At 43.4% G+C, this 17,248-nt stretch overlaps 1 protein-coding gene across 1 annotated transcript in view; it reads left to right on the top strand.

The window, feature by feature from the left end:
• Positions 1-1,118: 1,118 nt before the first annotated feature.
• THRB (thyroid hormone receptor beta) overlaps positions 1,119-17,248 on the top strand; it is a 360,716-nt gene continuing 344,586 nt past the window's right edge. Inside the window, exon 1 of the mRNA XM_058553892.1 lies at positions 1,119-1,193. The gene's annotated coding sequence lies outside the window, so the exon portion shown is untranslated. The remainder of the gene's footprint in view (positions 1,194-17,248) is intronic.

Genomic DNA, 17,248 nt, shown 5'->3' with positions numbered 1-17,248 from the left:
CCAGTTATTTTCCAAACTTCCATTCCCAGGGGGTGGTGATGGTAAGAGAACGCCAGACCGCCCGGCCGGTGGGAGGCCCCAGGAGGAGCCAGAGCGCTGTGTGGGCCCGACACGTGCCACAAGTGGTTTGGAGAAAGAGGAAGGAGCGCGGAGGCTTGGGTCGCGCTCATCTGGCCCCGCAAAGAAAAGCCTGTGCTTCTGGAAGTCACTCCCTCCTCCGCCCCGCTGTCGCTCGTCCCCCATTCCTTCCTCTTTGCCTACTAGAGGAGTGACGTCCAAATCCGAACCTCGGTGCGCATGCAGCCGGGTGGGTGGACGCGCGGCCACTCAAACCACAGCAACATCGCCACCCGAGAGGGCCCCCTGGGTGGAGCGCACGGCCGGGACTGGGAGGAGGGGGCGCGCCCGAACCTGGCGAGGCAGGTGTGGAGGCGGCCGGCCCCGGGCAGTGTGCGCGCAGGTCGCGGGGTAGGGGTACGCGAGCCAGGAGTGGCGGACACGTCAGAGCGCTGGCCCCGAGCCCGGCGGGGGGCGTCGGGTGCCAGCCAGGCAGCCCCGGGCGGCGGCGGCAGCGGGGCGTGCGGCCGGGAGGCCATTTCCTCGCTGCGCCCCTGGCGGAGCCGGGTTTGCCTGCTCTTGGCTGCCGCCGCCGCGGCCGCCGCGCGAGTCGGACCTCCGGGAGGGCTGGAGGGGAAACCAGGTCACCGGTTCGCAGACGCGGCGCGGAGCGGGCGCCCGGGGCCCGGAGTAAGGCAGCGCCCGGGGAACGGGCCGGGGCGGGCCGGGCGCGCGGGGGGCCCGGAGAGGCGGGGACTCCGGTGCCCGGGCCACACTCGCTTCCTACGCCTATAAAAGTGGAGTGGCCGGGGAGGGCCGAGGCGGCCCTGGCTGCAGCCGCCTTTCTTCGCCCAAGGAGTTGACATTTTGCAGGACTCGCGCGACGTCCGGTCGCCTGCGCTCCCCGGGACCCCGCCGCCGGGAGGAGGGGGCGGAGGAGGGTGGAGACTGCGGGGCTTGGCCAAGGAAGGCGCACATCCTCGGGCGGGCGGCCGTGACGCGGCGGGGATTAACTTTGCATGAATAATGTGAGTGCGCTTGGAAAGGAGACCTTCTGCTCCCCGGGATCGGGGCAAGCGCCCGCAGGCTGCTTTCCCCGGGCAGGGGCGCTCAACCCAGCCGGCTCGAGGGCACTGGTAATTTGGCGAGAGGACCGCGCGGAGGCGGGGGTGCGGGAGGTGGACGGGGGAGGAGGGGGCGACAGTTCCAACTGCCCAGAAGGGTGGGCAGGATGGTGACGGGGGTGTCGCGGAAACCTGAAGGGGTGCGGGCGGCGAAGCGGAGCGCACGCAGGCGGGCGGGCGTGGGCGGGTGGGGGTGTCAGCCGCCTCATTACCTGCCTCCGCGGGGCTTCTGCGCCCTGGGGCTGGGAGGAGGTGCCGTCTCGTGCTCGGGCAGCGCGCGGCGGCAGTCAGGGAGCCACAGCGTGGGCAGTGCTAGAACAGGGTGGCTGGGGGCCCTCTCCAATCGCAGCGGCTCCATTCCTCAAACCCCAAGCCCAGCTGTTGACAGGCTCCTTGTGAAATGGAGTTTGGCATCCTCAGCGCCGAACCGAGTGGAAGTTTCCATGATGAGGAAGTTCTGTGACACTGGGGTTCGGAAAAGGTTGGCAGACACCGGGGGGCGGGGGAGGCGGTTTAAAGAGACTGTGCGTCCCCCATCCCCCTTTTTGCTCCTGCCCCGGAACTCTGGGGTTTGGAAAGGAGAATAATCCTGAATGTTGGCGTGCGCTGTGGCCGGTGCCTGGCGACTTGGCTTCTCCCCGCCTCCTCAGGGAATCAGTCGCGATTTCGCTAGCCTCCTGGGTCGCTCTTTGCTTTGCTTCTCTTGACGCAGCATCTTCCTCTGAGTCGCCTCGAGTTGGTTCTGATACCAAGAGTTGTGCCAGCTGTGCGCCCCACCCCCCACCCCCCGCCGCCCCTCGGGGAAGGACTAATTTGGGGGAATCTTTTACTCCTAGTGGATTTCGTCCTTCTTAGGTGCAGTTGTCATTTTGGAGGAGAATTTCCCCATGACCATTGTAGGATTATTATTAGTGCCAATTCTTAAACCTTCTGATTTGTTTTACGGGGAGAGAGTGGGGTGAGTTTTTTATTTATTAAAGGTTAAATGTGTAATTTTCCCCAAATGGGAAATTTTAAAGGAAGGGTCTAGAAGCATAATAATTCGTTAAGTGAGTCAAAGAAAGAGAAAAGAGTTCACCTGAATAGACAAGTTCAGATTCTCCCTCCTCCCCCTCCACGCACATTCAGAATTTGTGAAGATTCAAACACGAAGTCTTCCTCTTAGCATGTTATTGGCCTTAGGTGCTAGAGAGATTCAGTTTTTAAGACCTGTTTTGAAGTTCAGAAAATTAAGCATTCCTTGGACAGTGTATTAATATCAAAGCACGGCAGTTTTTATAATGATAAATGTACTGGGTAATGTTGACCTGTTGGGCAATATATTTACATATTATTTGGCTTTAGTTTAGTATGCTTATTTACATTGTAATAATGTATAGCATGCACTGGATTACAAAGTTATAAAAATTGCATTTTGGTCAAAATATTCCATGATTCATTTAGAATATTTACAGTGACTGATCTGCTCCCAATTCACTGCTGCTTACCTCTCTTATTCTGAAACAAGTCAGGGACTAGGAAACATTAAAGAAAAAGGTGTTTTGATGAAAAATATTTTGAGCAGTGGATGTCTTGAGGAGTTTTCATGCCAAGTTGACTAGTGTTTTAATTGACTCTAACAGAAACCCAATAGTAAGTGATTTGTTTGGGGTATTTTATGGGAAGGCATTGGTGAACTACCACTTATTATTTGTGGATGTTAAACAGATACTATCAGAATCTTATTTTTAATGAATTTCAAAGTTTTATTATATATTGGAAGTGGGACCATCTATTAGTAAATGTGCTTTGCTTCTATTTTTCAGTGAGTGAAAGTAAGTGATACTGAATATAGCCACAGAACTAATTTTTTAATGAAACAATTCCCGTTGGCATTACAATGCAAAGGCATAATTTTATTGACATTGGAGTATTGTTTTATGAAGTGACTGATTTTACAAGAGGAGTAAACATTCCATGTCTCCCCTTTCAGATTCTTCGTAGTAAATTCTACTATAGAGATGAATTAAGACAACTTCCTTTTAATCTAGTATCTTTGGGAAGAGATGATTTCTTAAATTTTCCTTAAGGATAGGGAAAGTTGTGGATTCCTTTTCTTTCCTGGAGTTTTTGCAGCTGTGTGAAGCATGGGGTGTGTGGAGCCACAAATGGAATTGCACTTTTCTTTTTTTAGTAAGCTCGTCTTTTTGATGGAAATCAGAGTAAAAGTGATTGGTTTCTTTAGCTCCTTTTTGTCATTCTAGTGTAAGATTATGTGTCACCTTCTTTAACAGCCTTTCCCTGATCACTTGAGCAAAGAGAGTCCCCTATTCCTTCTGAGAACCATCACACTGTTTTTTATTTCCTTTTTTTCCCCCTTCCTTGATCTTGTTTGCAATCTTAATTATTCATTTCAGTTGGTACTTGCTGAATACCTGTCTCTCCTTAGAACATAGAGTCCATAAGAAAAAGGGTCTTGACTGCGTCATTCACTCTTGATTCTCTAGCATCTTGAACAGTGCTTGGCACACAGTAGGTGCTGGATAAATCTTTGTTGAATAAATAAATGGTTGTGCCCAAACACTGTGTTCCCAAAAATACCTGGCTAAGCAATCCTAAGTAAGTTCCAATTGGATGTGCCAAGATCTGTGTCTATGTATGTGTGTGTGCCACGTGTATAAGGTTCAATCTTTGATAAATAAAAGAGATAAATCGCTCTCTTTTGTGTGTGTGTGTGAGACGAAAGCTAGTCTCATTCTAAGTAGTGACAACACAGAGAGTTATTTCTGTGAGTTCTTCCTGGGGGCATTTGCCTTGAGTACACGGAAATCCTCAGCAGCAGTTTGTCTTAGATGTTACCTTGATTCCCTGAAGACATTGACCTTCAGCTCCCTGGGTTTCAGCAGAGTATGAGTTCCAGAGGCATTGTCAGTGCTAAGAGTGAAATTCCAGGGAACAGACATCACTGGGTGATAGCAGTGCCTTCTCACTCAGCAGGTTCTGGCAGTGCCTCTGGCCTTGGCAGCCCTAAGGGGACTAAGGGCGTGTGATGGTATTGCTGGTTTACAAAAGTGGCGGTTGGAGCAGGGGCAAAATGGAGCTATCAGGATCCAACACAAGATAGAAATGGTTCTTGGTACTAGGTTTGGAAATAACCTGATGGTTACTCTATGTTGTAAGTTGTCAGTCAACTCTCCCCTTTTGCCCTTTTTCACACTTTCATAAACAGATTCTGAACCAGATGATTATGGGAAATATTGCATTATCTGAGTTTTCAAGTGACCGAGGTGTGATACCTAAGGGGTCATTGTCCAATTAGCTATTTGTGGAAATTCTTTTGACAACTGAAACTAAAAGGATATTACAATTGATGATTATGGTCATTTGTTTTTGTTTATAGAGTATCAACTTTCAAAAATATAGCTGAGTAAATGCATAGTGAAAATCCCACAAAATAAAGAGACTGGTAAAAATGGGAAGGGAAGAAAGATCAAAATCTTAGAGAGGAGTAAAGATAATTAATCTTAAATCCTAAGAGTTTATTGCTTTTGAGTATTTAATCTAGCTTTGAGCTTCTTAGTAGCCAAGTTAACAGAAAAAAGGGAGGTGGCAGGTATGCATTAAAATTGTAAGGGTAGATCAGATGACATTTGTAGAGCGCTGACTATGGTGCCTGGCAGCTAGTATATACTCCTATGAAATATCAAATCATACAGTGGTCAATACTTGAACTTCAATTCTGCAGAAAATGAAGCAAAGTTCTTTATATGGTCATATCTTTTTACCAACCCTCATGGGAATAAAAAATGCAGAATACATAATGATGAAAAATAACCCAGTGAGAGTTTATCTTTGGGAGCCTGAGCTGCTACAGTCCAGCACTGGAGATTCTGGCGATTGTCCCCAGTGCAGAAATAGAGCTCAGAAAACCTAGAGGAATGAATGGTTAGCATGCTCTTTAGGCTGACTTTCTCAAATATCCAGCGTCAGAGCCATGCTTTTGACTAGAGCAACCTGAGAGGACAGGACAGCCAGGTACTTGAAAAGATGCTGTGGCCATAAACCTCTCTGAACAGGTGTGCTCCCATCTATAGAGGTCTTATCACCCTATAGGGCAGTTTGTTGTTTGTTTCCATTTCTGTTTCCCCATCTAAATTGTGATGAGGGGCTCTGGGTTTATTCATCTTTGACTCCCCAGCACCTAGCAAAGAGTTTGACACCTGGGCACGGGGACATGCTTGCTGGAAGGATGAATGGGAGCGGGAGAGGAGGTGGTGCTTCTCTTTCTCTTCTGATATTCGTATTAAGTGTCATCTTCTGACTTGGTTTTGCCCAAAGTGAATGTTTGCTGCCTGCATTGCATTATATGTCCATATCACAGCTGAGTATTTTGCTAGAAGGGCTTGTTCTAGTGTCCAAGGTGGTTGAGCAATGGATGGCAAGTTAACTCCTTGCTTTATTTAAAGACATTTTGGTTACTTGCTTTGATCCCTCAATCAGTCTACAAAAATTTGTGTACATACTATGTGCCTGGCCCTGCCAGTCATTCTGAAGCTCAGTGTGCAGCCCAGTGACCTATGAGACAATATGCATATATTAATACAAAGGATTCTGCAATGGTCTCCATGTGATGTAGTGGATATGCCTATTGAGATCCCTCACATGGCCCCCTAGATGAAATAAACTTATTTTAATCTGAGGAGGTGATGATTTTGTGGTTTCTGTAGCTCATGTGTATTAGTGTAAATTGCAGTGGGGTTTACCCCAGATTCTCTTGGTATCCAAGTGGTGTGGGGTTGAGTATGTTTAGACCAGTGAGTCTCTGATTAAGGATGTTCGCTTTCCACCTTAAATTCCCAAACTTGTTAGTTAATTATGACATTTAAGCAAGTACGGGTGTGGGCAGGTAGTATCCAAATCATTGAGTCACAAGTAATGTATTTCCATATCCTCCTTTCAGGAATCTAGCCAGCTGACAGCTAGAATAGTGATCTATGTTCAAGGCTAATGTAGTCTGGTCCATACTGCCCTAATTTCAAGGAACTTTGGAGACTTTATGTACTGGCAGCTCTTCTTGTGCAGTACTATTTTTACTGAGTAAGAAACTGAACTCTGCTGTGAACTTAGGTATCTTTTCCAAATGGCAAGACAGGAGAGCCTTGAATTAGGACCCAGGAACCTTGACTCTCCATCCCAGGAACATTATTGTAGCCTTTCCATTATGACAGTCACACACACTAATACATATATATTCCAAAAGAGAGCCTTCAGGGATCGTGGCTTCTCTCTGTAATCAGGAATTTAGGGATTTATTCAGAAAGTTAAGAGTGATAAAGCAAAAGCTAGGATGAAGGAATGCAAATTAACAACAGGTAGGTCTCCTTGACTTGGGAAATACACTTGTGTAACTCCTCTGGAGGCTTAAGAATATTTGTGATGAGGAGGATGGGGAAGATAGTCATGGTTTTAGTGGCACAGTGTGTGATCATGACATTCAGGAACCCATTGAGTATTCTGACTCTTGTGACAGACATTGTTCAGTGGTTCTCAAGATGGTTCTCCCCTTTATTATTTGTTTCTCTTAAGACTCTGTTTTCCCAGATTTCAGCAATGATTGCACAGAATAGGTGCTCAGAAGATAATGATTGATGATAATGATTATGACATTCCTAAGTTTGGGTCAACTTTTTCATATTTCTCTCCCATATACATAAATGGCTCGCCAACTTACATGTCCACACAGGCAGAATCTCCCTGTGTGACAAGTGTGTGTCATGTTCTCACATACAGCAAAAAGGCACTGCTTGTCTCTGGCTTCAGCTGTGGTTCCCATGTGCAGCTTCCAAATCCTGGTGAGAAATGCCACAGTCACACTGCTGTCCCAAGCCACAAGTCCTGTCATCACTTCTAGTCCCTTCTCCATACTCCTGAATATTTTGGCAGATCCTCATTTTATTTTACTTTTTACTTATTTTACTATTTACTTATGTTACTCTATGGTTAATTATGTTTGGAAAATCCTGCGTTTAACAACTTAATGCAAGAGTTTTCAGAGCCTGTTTTGATGCTAGTGTGCATTATGCATCTCCAAGAGGCAGAGCAGATAGAAAAACTTATTTGGTCACCACATTCTTTGATTTTGTGTATGTGTGTGTGTGTGTGTGTGTGTGTGTAAAGCCTCAAATGGCTTAAGTTCAATGCAAGAGGTTGTGAGGAATAGTTCATAGTATTACACTTTAAAAAATTACTCTCATTTATTTTAACCTCTGACTACATTTCATAATACGTGATAACTCAAAGGAGCAGTATCTAGCCCCGCAGTGGAACCTTTTTGCGTTTTCACAAAAAATCCATCAGTTTGTATTCCACACTGATTAATACTGCCATTGTTGACGTGTTTTGTGATGATGTACAAATCATGCTAAATTGCTGTTACTTTTAACATATTATAATCATAAAACATATATTTTCTTGACTTTATTTCTGCTATTTAGATGTATTAATTTACATAAGCCAGAGAATGGTTTATTTCTGCCATATGTGTTTTTGTTTGCTTTTTTGAATTTCACCTAAGCTTCACTGTAATTTCTACTCTATTTCCAGCATCTAGAGATCTAGAATAATGTATTTATATCTGAATTGTTGCTACAATAGGGGAAAGTATAAGGTTGTACATTCTTGTATTATTTGTCTTTTAATTTAAAAAAAGGAACCAGGGGAACCTTACACAGAAAATCTTTTGAAAAACAACTTGAGTTATGGCCTATGTGGATGATGAACATATCGATTTATCCCGTAGTGTAGTAGTTGTAAGGGATTTGAAAAACATCTAGTCCAGCTGAGGCCTCGTGCAGGAAAAAAAAGAAAATCTAGGCATTTGGCTTTTTAATTTGATCTCACACTTTATAGTTTCATAAACATAATGTATTGCTAAGGTGAGTGCATCCTCTGAAATGTACTCTACATACATTCATTTATTGTTCATTAAGAATATGTGTTCAGATTTATCTTTATTGAAGTTGCCACAAAAACGAAGCCTTAAAATAAGTTGACTTTTTTTTTTTTCCTCTGGAGTCTGTCCATCCTTCCATCCAACAACTCATGCATCTATCCCATCATCTATCCATCACATATGCATTGGACATCTGCTGGGTGCCAGGCTCTATGGTAGGTGCCAAGATACCATGGTTAACATTTAAAAATCCTTGCTGTGGAGATGCTCACAGTCTCTTGGAGCAATCTAAAGGAGTCAATTTAGTGTAGAACAGTGTTTCTCAACCTCTAAACTATTGGCATTTGGGGCCAGATATTTTTGCTGGGGAGGGATGTCTTGTGAATTTAGGATATTTAGCAGCATCACTTACCTCTACCCACTAAATACCAGTAGCTCCTCCCACACTCCAGTTGCGCCCGTCAAAAATGTCTCTGGATGTTACCAGGTGTCTCCTGGGAGGCAGAATCACCCCCATTGAAAACCACTTGTATAGAATTAAGACCCAGGGCTGTGAAGTGAGAATGTGTGGATTCATATCCTGGCTTCACTTGGCTTTGTTGCTTGTGCTCAGTTTCCTCATCTATAACATGTGAAGATTAAATGAAATAATGTAGCACTTCATCTACAGTTTAGTCTTCTTAAATATTAGCTTCATTCTGGTGGTAGAATTAATACTTCACCAGGCAATTACAATATTCATAAGTTCTATGATGGAGTAAATACAAGGTACTTGGGAACCCACAGGTGGGAGTGGAGAGAGTTCTAGGTAGAAAGAACACCATATACAAATGTATGATTCAGAGTAAAAGTATGAAAAGTTTGGGGAATTGCAGGAGCCCAGGAATTGCAAAGAGCCCAATCTGACTGATGTGCAGAGGACAGTAAATGAGGCTGTTGGAGCAGGTAGGAGCCACCTGGTGAAGACTTTCTGGCTACAATCAGGAAAATGGACTTTGTCTTGATAGTATGAAGAGGCTGAAGGATGTTCAGCAAATCAGATTTTTATTTTAGGAGAGTTTTGTTTTGGATAGATCTTGAGTAGGAGACAGACTGGAAATGATGAGCCCAGTTAGAGACTCTTAGAATAATCCACAGAGAGATGAAGGCTGCAGGTTTGAGGCAGTTATGTGTTGCTGTGAAGTCTTTGGGAACATATTTCACTTTCTCCAAGATGTAGCAAAATTTTTCTAATTTAATTCCAATATTGAATATTTTTAGCAAACTGGCTCTACATTTGGGGGAATTTCAAATTTAATTTGAAAGTGGATTACATGATAGATTCTTTTTAAAATGTTTTCAAATGAAGCTTAATATAAGGACCATCTCACAGCCTATTCGTAGCTGAATATGACTTCAAGTGTTTCTCTGCTATTATATATACGTGCCTACAGTTCCCATGTCAGCCGGAAACATACTTCTACACAATTATATTGAATTAGCATTGACGTTGTTGGGTTGAGATTATTTAGTGTTGTGTCGATTTCTAAGTGATAGGGGTTTTATTTCTTTAATGATCAAAACTAGAGATGGGTGGAGAATCTGGGTGAGTGAATGAATGAATGAGAGTGACATTATGGAAATATCACCTAATGAAGAATAAAAATATTTTGGACAAGTCTCTTGACTTATCTGAGTTTTAATTTGTTTAATCCCAAAACAATTAGAGTAGATAAATTAGATAATCTCAATGTTATCCTTAGCCCAGGGGTTGGCAAACATTTTCTGTAATAGGCCATATAATAAATATTTTCAGCTTTTCAGAACATACAGTCTCTGTTGAGACTATTCAACTCTGCTGTTTTAGAGCCAAAGCAGCCATAGATAATATGTAAATAAATGGGCATGGCTGTGTGCCAATAAAACTTTATTTATAAAAATGATGGGGGGTTGTAGTTAGCAAGAATTATTTGGTGGTCAGGGACCTCTCTGTCACACTGTGCTACTCTGGGTTTTTTTTTTTTTTTTTTTTGGTGAGGAGGATTTGCCGTAAGCTAACATCTGTTGCCAATCTTGCTCTTTTGTTTGCTTGAGGAAGATTAGCCCCAAGCTAACATCTGTACCAATCTTCCTCTATTTTGTATGTGGGTTGCCCCCTCAGCATGGCTGACAAGTGGTGTAGGTCTGCGCCTGGGATCCGAACCCATGAACCTGGGCTGCCCAAGTGGAGCGTGCTGAAGTTAACTACTATGCCATGGGGCCGATCCTGCTACTCTGTTTTTTAATTCTTCTGTTGCTCTCATCACATCACTGTCTTGTTACTTTTAAAACCATTGGTAAGTGATGGAAACATCTTTATAGCAATGTGGTAACCCAGTTCTATTTTTTTGGTGCAGTACCATCTTCCTATCTGACCTAATTCTGTTTCCTCACTTCCCTTAATCATCATCTTTAATCTTGCTAGACCTGGTTCTTCCTTTCGTCTTTGACCATCATTTTGATTTCCTTGTTAGATCTATGTGGGTCCTAATATGCACGTAATACTGGGAGCTTGCTGATCAACCCCGGCATTATTGGCAGATCATTAACATGCTGATTTCTTAAAAGGGAACTGAAATTTAAAGTAGAGATATCAGGGAGCAGAAGCCAGAGCTGATTCTTGGTGTGTTGACAGAGGTATTGAGGTATTGAAGCCATTTTCCTGGAATCATTTTACAGAGCTTTAGACTGTTTAAATAAATGACTTATTACATAATATCTTAACTAAAAATACCAATTTTCCTACTATTGATCCTATTTATCATTGCTTACTACAGTGGGGAATACTCTTTTTTAGTCAAAAAGTATGTTTGCTTGTTTTCTTCCCAAATAATAAACATGCTTTATCAAATATTCAGCCAGGAGGCCTATAGAAGGGCCTCCTGTGAAGGAAATGTAAGAGGGGCATGAATAATAAAAGTGAGGTAAGTGAAAAGAACAAAGAAGCCCTTCCCTTCTAACTGTGCGTATTTTACCTTTCCGAAAACCTTGCCACTTAATGATTATTAAAATGTCTTATTCTAAGAAGTAAGGAAATGCAAAGGGCATACGTATTTTAGATTATTGAGAAATAAGACCGAGCAATGATAAGAAGTATCATGCTGAGGACATGTAAAGAAAAAGAAATAATTGTGTGCCTTTAGATTAGCCTAGGTGGGGCTGTCTTCGATGACTCAAGTCTATTTTTGTAAAATATTTTACAGTATTTTGAAAATCAAAATTTGCAATATTTAGAAGTTAATCCTGATAAATGCCTCTCAAGTACAGAATCCAGCTAATTCTTGATATTCCATAATAGGGGAGATGTAATTCTCTCAATAATTTCCAATTTATTACTGGCCCCTCACTGGGGTCTCCGGGGCTCAGGGTAACCGCTGGGTGCCGGTAATGTCCTATTTTAAAGTCCTAGCACAGAGCAGGGAGGAGAGACCCCGCCCTTTCCCTTATTGGCCAAGTGTGTCGTGGGGAGGGTGGAAGCTGGGAATCCTGGGTCCTGCATTGGTTGAGAGCTGGGGCATTGGAGAGAGAAATCAAGAGATCAGGTTGGGGTGGTGCACAGCCATACAGGCATTGAGTCAGATGCCTGGCTTTGCCATCTCCTTGGTATGGTCTCTCCAGCAAGTTGCTTAACCACTTTGAACGTTAATCCCCCTAACTGTGCAGTGAAAATAATGTTGGTACTTAATTTACAGCATTGTGGAGGAGACTAAATGAGATAATAGTTATAATTGGCTTAGCCGGGACACGGTGCCTGGTGAGTGCTCAATACATGGAAAACAATTTTATTATCATTTTATTATTACAGAAGTTGTAGAGCCAGCCCTGGTAGTCTAGTTGTTAAGATGCTGCGCTCTCACCACCGCAGCCTGGGTTCGGTTCCCGGTTGTGGAACCACACCACCCGTCTGTCAGTTGTCATATTGTGGCGGTGGCTCACACAGAGAACTAAAACTAATAACTAGGATACACAACAACATACTGAAGCTTTAAAAAGAAAAAAAGTTGTGAAATTGATTGTGCTAAGTAAACCTGCTCCCTGGAGGTATGGGGCATTATTATCCAAAAGGCAGGAAATCAAAAGGAGAGACGTGGAAGTCAGCCTCCAAATTTCCTTGATCATTTTGCATCATTAGTTATTCTTTAGTATTTAGTTTTAAATTACTATGTGTTTATTGGTAACAGTCTCCTTTTTATAGATGACCTAGCATTCTTCAATCTCAAGAGAGACGTTCCATGGTCAATCATTGTAGTTAGTGAACCCTCACAGTTTGCCAAAAATGAGAATATACGTATTCAGTTACCTGCCCAGGACTCTCGCCTCTTGAACACCAATTTGGCTCTCCCACTTGGACTAAATGTGGGGTGTAAGCTGACTATCTTCTTTTTTTCACAACAGCTATTCCCTTCCCTTGTTCTGATGCTTTTCTATTGTCCACATTCAAACTTCTATCCCTTAGAGTCCAATATTTATTTTTTCCTGCTTCTATTTCAACCCAGCTTCCCAGTATCCTTCATTCAAGGAGCTCCCAAAATTCTGCCCTGATTAATTAGGATTGAGATCAAAATTCTCTCTGGCCCTGCTGAAACATGCCACTTCAATGACAGTTTCCCTCACCCCTTTGCCCAAGGTAATATTACATGTTTAGTCACTTACTATATATATTTCTTTGCTGGTCAGTGTCCAAATCTCATATTTGTCAATGAGATGGCTATTTCTTTGCTAGATTTGAAGATTCAAGAGGACAGGGGCTGTGTGTTAAACAAGTTTAGTGGAGTCTAGAAGGCAGGTCTGGCAGGTAGGTGCTGAGTAATGCCTTCCTGCTGTTTTGACCTACCACACATAGACTGTTTTCATGTAATTAGGATGAATCTAATTTTAAAATGAACAACCGTGTGTCCTCAGATGAACCAGAATATACACTTACAAGGCCCTGCTGTCCTGCATTATAAATAAGGGAATAGGTTGTCCAGCAGAAAAGCTCTGCTGTTCTTTTCTTTAAAAAAAAAAAAAAAAAGCCATCCACACATAAGAACTGAGATAGAAGATCTTCCCGTCTACTTAACTAAGTCGGCAAGAAATCAGGCCCCCAAGTGGATGTTCTCTGCAAAGATGAAACCCAGCAAAAATCCACAGTCCAAGAAGAGCGGCTTCTAAGGATTTGTAAAGAAATATTCTTAAGAATGGCTTACTGTAAAGAGACCCCCAAGTTTGGCGGACTGATTACTCAACTTGTATGACAGCAAGGAATTCCTTAGGAGATGGGTTCAAGTTTCTGCAGGGAGAATGTTCTGAGACTGTTTGGAAAGTGTCAAGCTGCATTGCTTTTTAAATGTCCTTTTTGCCGTCGTGAGGAGCCCACTTGGACACATTGCCTCTGTGGCATCTTTCACAATGCCTAGCTTTTTTGTAGACTTTATTTTTTTCATAAGATTTTTAGCATTACATGGAAGATGAGTGATTTAAGATTGCCCTGAGGGGGTTTACAATTCATTTCTCTTTGTCTAGCAGTGTTTTTCAATAACTGTTCCATTTTTGCCATTTTGTGGTTTTTAATCCCCACTGGTAATTCATTCAAGTTTCATGTGAACCGTGGCAGCCGTTGCTCTTCATCTTCGCCTCTTCCAAGCACTAGAGTAAGACCTCAGAGTTGTTACTTATTTGAGGTCTTGCAGAAGTTTAGGGGCATTTGAGACTAATAGGGATTATGTTAGCATTCCCTGTCATCCTTGAGCAAAAGACGATGTTTTGCTTATTCTCTTAATGGGAGAGAGAGGACTATGCCTGAAGCTGTGTTTCCGAGGGTCTGAAAGAAGTGAGACCAGAGCCTGCAGCTCAGAGGAGCCTAATGATTCTATGCCCAGGGCGTTGGGGATGCAAAAATCGGCCCCTCTAAGAGAGGGATACTGTGAACCCAGAGAGCTCTTACATCAGAGAAACCTGAGGATCAAGTGGCTGCCAGCCCAATATTCCCTCAAAAGACTTGCCGCTAGAGTTGAGTTTCCCAGGAGCAGACCCTGAGATCAAATTCAAGTGCAAGTTGTTCTGGGAGGAAGGTGAAGGAAACACCAGTAGCAGAGTGGGCAAAGGAGCCAGAGCAGGGACAGCAGCCAAGAAGGGGTGTTAGCAGACCAGTTACCACTCTGGGCACCTGGAGCTTCGTCACATTGGGGAACTCTGGGAGACAGCGTGCAACATGTGTCTCATAGTTACCCTACCCCAAGAGGCAAGGGAGTGGGTCTTTATTCACCAAAACTTGTCAGGTATCAGGGAAGACTGCCTCCAGAGGCACTTGAGTCCCGATATTTCAGGACTGCCACTTGGGCAGCCAAGTGCAAGCCTCCAAGCAAAGGGCCGCAGTTTTTGGCAGTCGGAAGACAAGCTGGTGGGCACTGAAGTGGTGCCCGTGAGGACAGGGTCAGGGCACCAGCAGCATCTACTACACTTGAGCCTTTCTCCTCATTGGTCTGTCACCATGCAGGGCAGCCTCTGACCCACCCAAGGATCGCTAGCCTCCTTTGGACTTCTTGGTTCTCTTGAGGTATGGACTTGTTTCTCTTGAGGTGCTGGAGTGGGGGAGCTGACCCCACCATTGGTTTGGAATCAACTAGAGGGGGATCCATTGAAATAGGAGGCACAGCCAGATCTCCCACCTCTTTCATCAGACCCATCATCTCTCTCCCATGGTCTTCATTCTCTCTAAGACCTTCCTTTTCACCTGAGAGAGCCTAGTGGCCCTGGAGAGTGCGTTCTCTCACCTAATAGCTCTGTTCTTGCCTCTACTATGCCCTTCTTTTTTCCCTGAAGCAGCGTTTCTCAACCTCAGCACTATTGATATTTTGGGGCAGATAATTCTTTGTTTGGGGGGGACAGGTACTGTCCTGTGCATTGCAGGATGTTTAGCAGCATCCCTGGCCTCTAGTCACTAGATGCCATTAGCACTGCACCCTCGAGTTGTGACAATCAAAAATGTCTCCAGACATTGCCAAGTATCTAACTATATGGTTTAGAATTATGAAATCAGGATTTGAACAATAGGATTTACTTCTGTCACGTTCAGGAGAATTTTATGAGCACAGTCCACCTTGACAGGCGGGTTTCACGGTTTAACAAGTTCGCTGAAGTGAAATGTTAATAAATCTTTCACACTCGTGTTTGCTGGCATTGTCTCTTGCTGTTCTTGCTTTGCCTCATCTAGTAGTCCACATTTTTAGGTAATTCCCTCCAAAGGGGCTTCCAAGCAATCAGAAACAGGGTTACCTTGCCTCTGCCTTTTTGGCTGAGGGTTGGTTATGGAGAACAGAAATGGAGTAAAGATGACAGAGGAGAGGGTTATGAAAGCGCTGATGACAGAGACCCGCTGAAGGACGTTGCCTTCTTTGGCCGCATTGAGCGTGCTGTGTGTAGCCTGTGGAAGTGCTTGGGCTGTTCTCAGCACCAGTGGAGGGGTTAGCCCCTTATTTTGGCAGCGCTAGCTATAAGATGGTGGTGTGAATTGTGCAGTGACTTCTGCTTCTCACTGTCTCCTTAGACAGACTTCTACACCCTCACTTCTCAGAATGTACTGTCCCCAGATCCGCCCATCCACACCACCACAAGCTGGTTAGAAATGCAGAATCTCGGGCCCACCCCAGACCTGCTGACCCAGAATCTGCATTTCCCTGCAATCCCCTGCAAGACTGCAGGGGATTCATGTGCACATTGGAGTTTGGGACTCACTTCTGTTCTACTTCTCCCTTCTTACTTCTCTTTAAAGAAAAATATGCAGAATCCAAACGTATAAAAGAGTTAATGGATTAACCCTGGTGTGTATTGACTAACCCCAAGATAGCTAGTTTATTGTTTTTCAAACTTGGTTATCAACACATTAGTGGGCCTGGAATCAACATAACAGGAGTCACAATCAACAGAGTTTTAAGAAAAAAAGACTACAATAGAAAGTATTAGAGTAAATCACATGTTTTTAAAACATTTGTTTCATTAGAAAAATGCAAATACACATACACACTGACACACATCTTTATTATGTATGTCTGAGTCATGATTGCCAAATGGAATTCCGGCTGGGATTACAGTTAAAAAAAAAGAATCTTGAAAACCACTGTCATAAAGACCTAATATATCTCCTTATATATATTGATAAGTGTTTAAAAAAGAAAAAGGATTGAACACATGCATTTAAGTTCAGCCACTTGACTGGCACCTGAGATCATGAAATTATATTCCCCAATTCAGACTCCTAAACAAGTATGATGTCTAAATAGCAGATATGAATGTTAAAATGATCTCAACTGCAAGTTAATGACAATATATGAATTTTAATTTTTCACTCAATTTCAGAAAACAGTGCCATATCACAGAATATCTCAAAATCACCTTTAAAGAAAAGCTCATTTTTAATTAAAAAATAACTATAAATTGACCAAAGGACGTGCGTTAACATGAAGGGAATAATAATTCTGAACCCAAAAGAAATCCCCCAAGTTACGGGAGATACAGGGTGTCCCAAAAGTGGCAGTGCAGTTTTGTTTTAATATCTTCAAAAGCATAAATGCAGCAAACGTACAAAAAATTATTCCGAAGTTTAATCAGTTACATTTCTTCAACACTGATGTAGCTTTGTGGCTACTGAAAAGTAAATTTTTCATCTTAATTTTTTGTTTCAGTCTCTCTTGATTGAAGATGGCAACCACTGAAACAATGAATTAGAATGAAAAATTTACTTTTCAATATCCGCAAAGCTAAATGAGCGTAAAAGCAAGTCAGATAATGAAACTTTCAAAGGTGTTCTTGTCTAGATTTGTAGCATTAATCCTTCTGAAGAAATTAAACACCCTGTAGAAGGAAGGAAAACCATGTCACTCTTCAAGCACCGTCCGTGTGAAGCCCAGGCGCCGCGAGACCTTGGAGAGTCAGATTTCACCAGGTGTGGGGAAGAACTAGTCCGCGGGGTGAAACCGAGGCGCTTTGTGAAAGAGGGTGCTAATGCCAGGCTGAGACGCGGTTACAGGGAAGCGCTTTCAATCTCGAAGGCAGGATCTGTGCCAGACACCGAGTTGTCTTTAAACGTACCTTTGCCCTTCGAGAGCGGCAGCTGGGCGAACCTAAGGGTTCTTTCTGA

Source organism: Diceros bicornis, chromosome 2 (genome assembly GCF_020826845.1).
Source record: "Diceros bicornis minor isolate mBicDic1 chromosome 2, mDicBic1.mat.cur, whole genome shotgun sequence".
NCBI lineage: Eukaryota > Metazoa > Chordata > Mammalia > Perissodactyla > Rhinocerotidae > Diceros > Diceros bicornis.
This window is presented reverse-complemented; position numbering and strand designations above follow the sequence as displayed.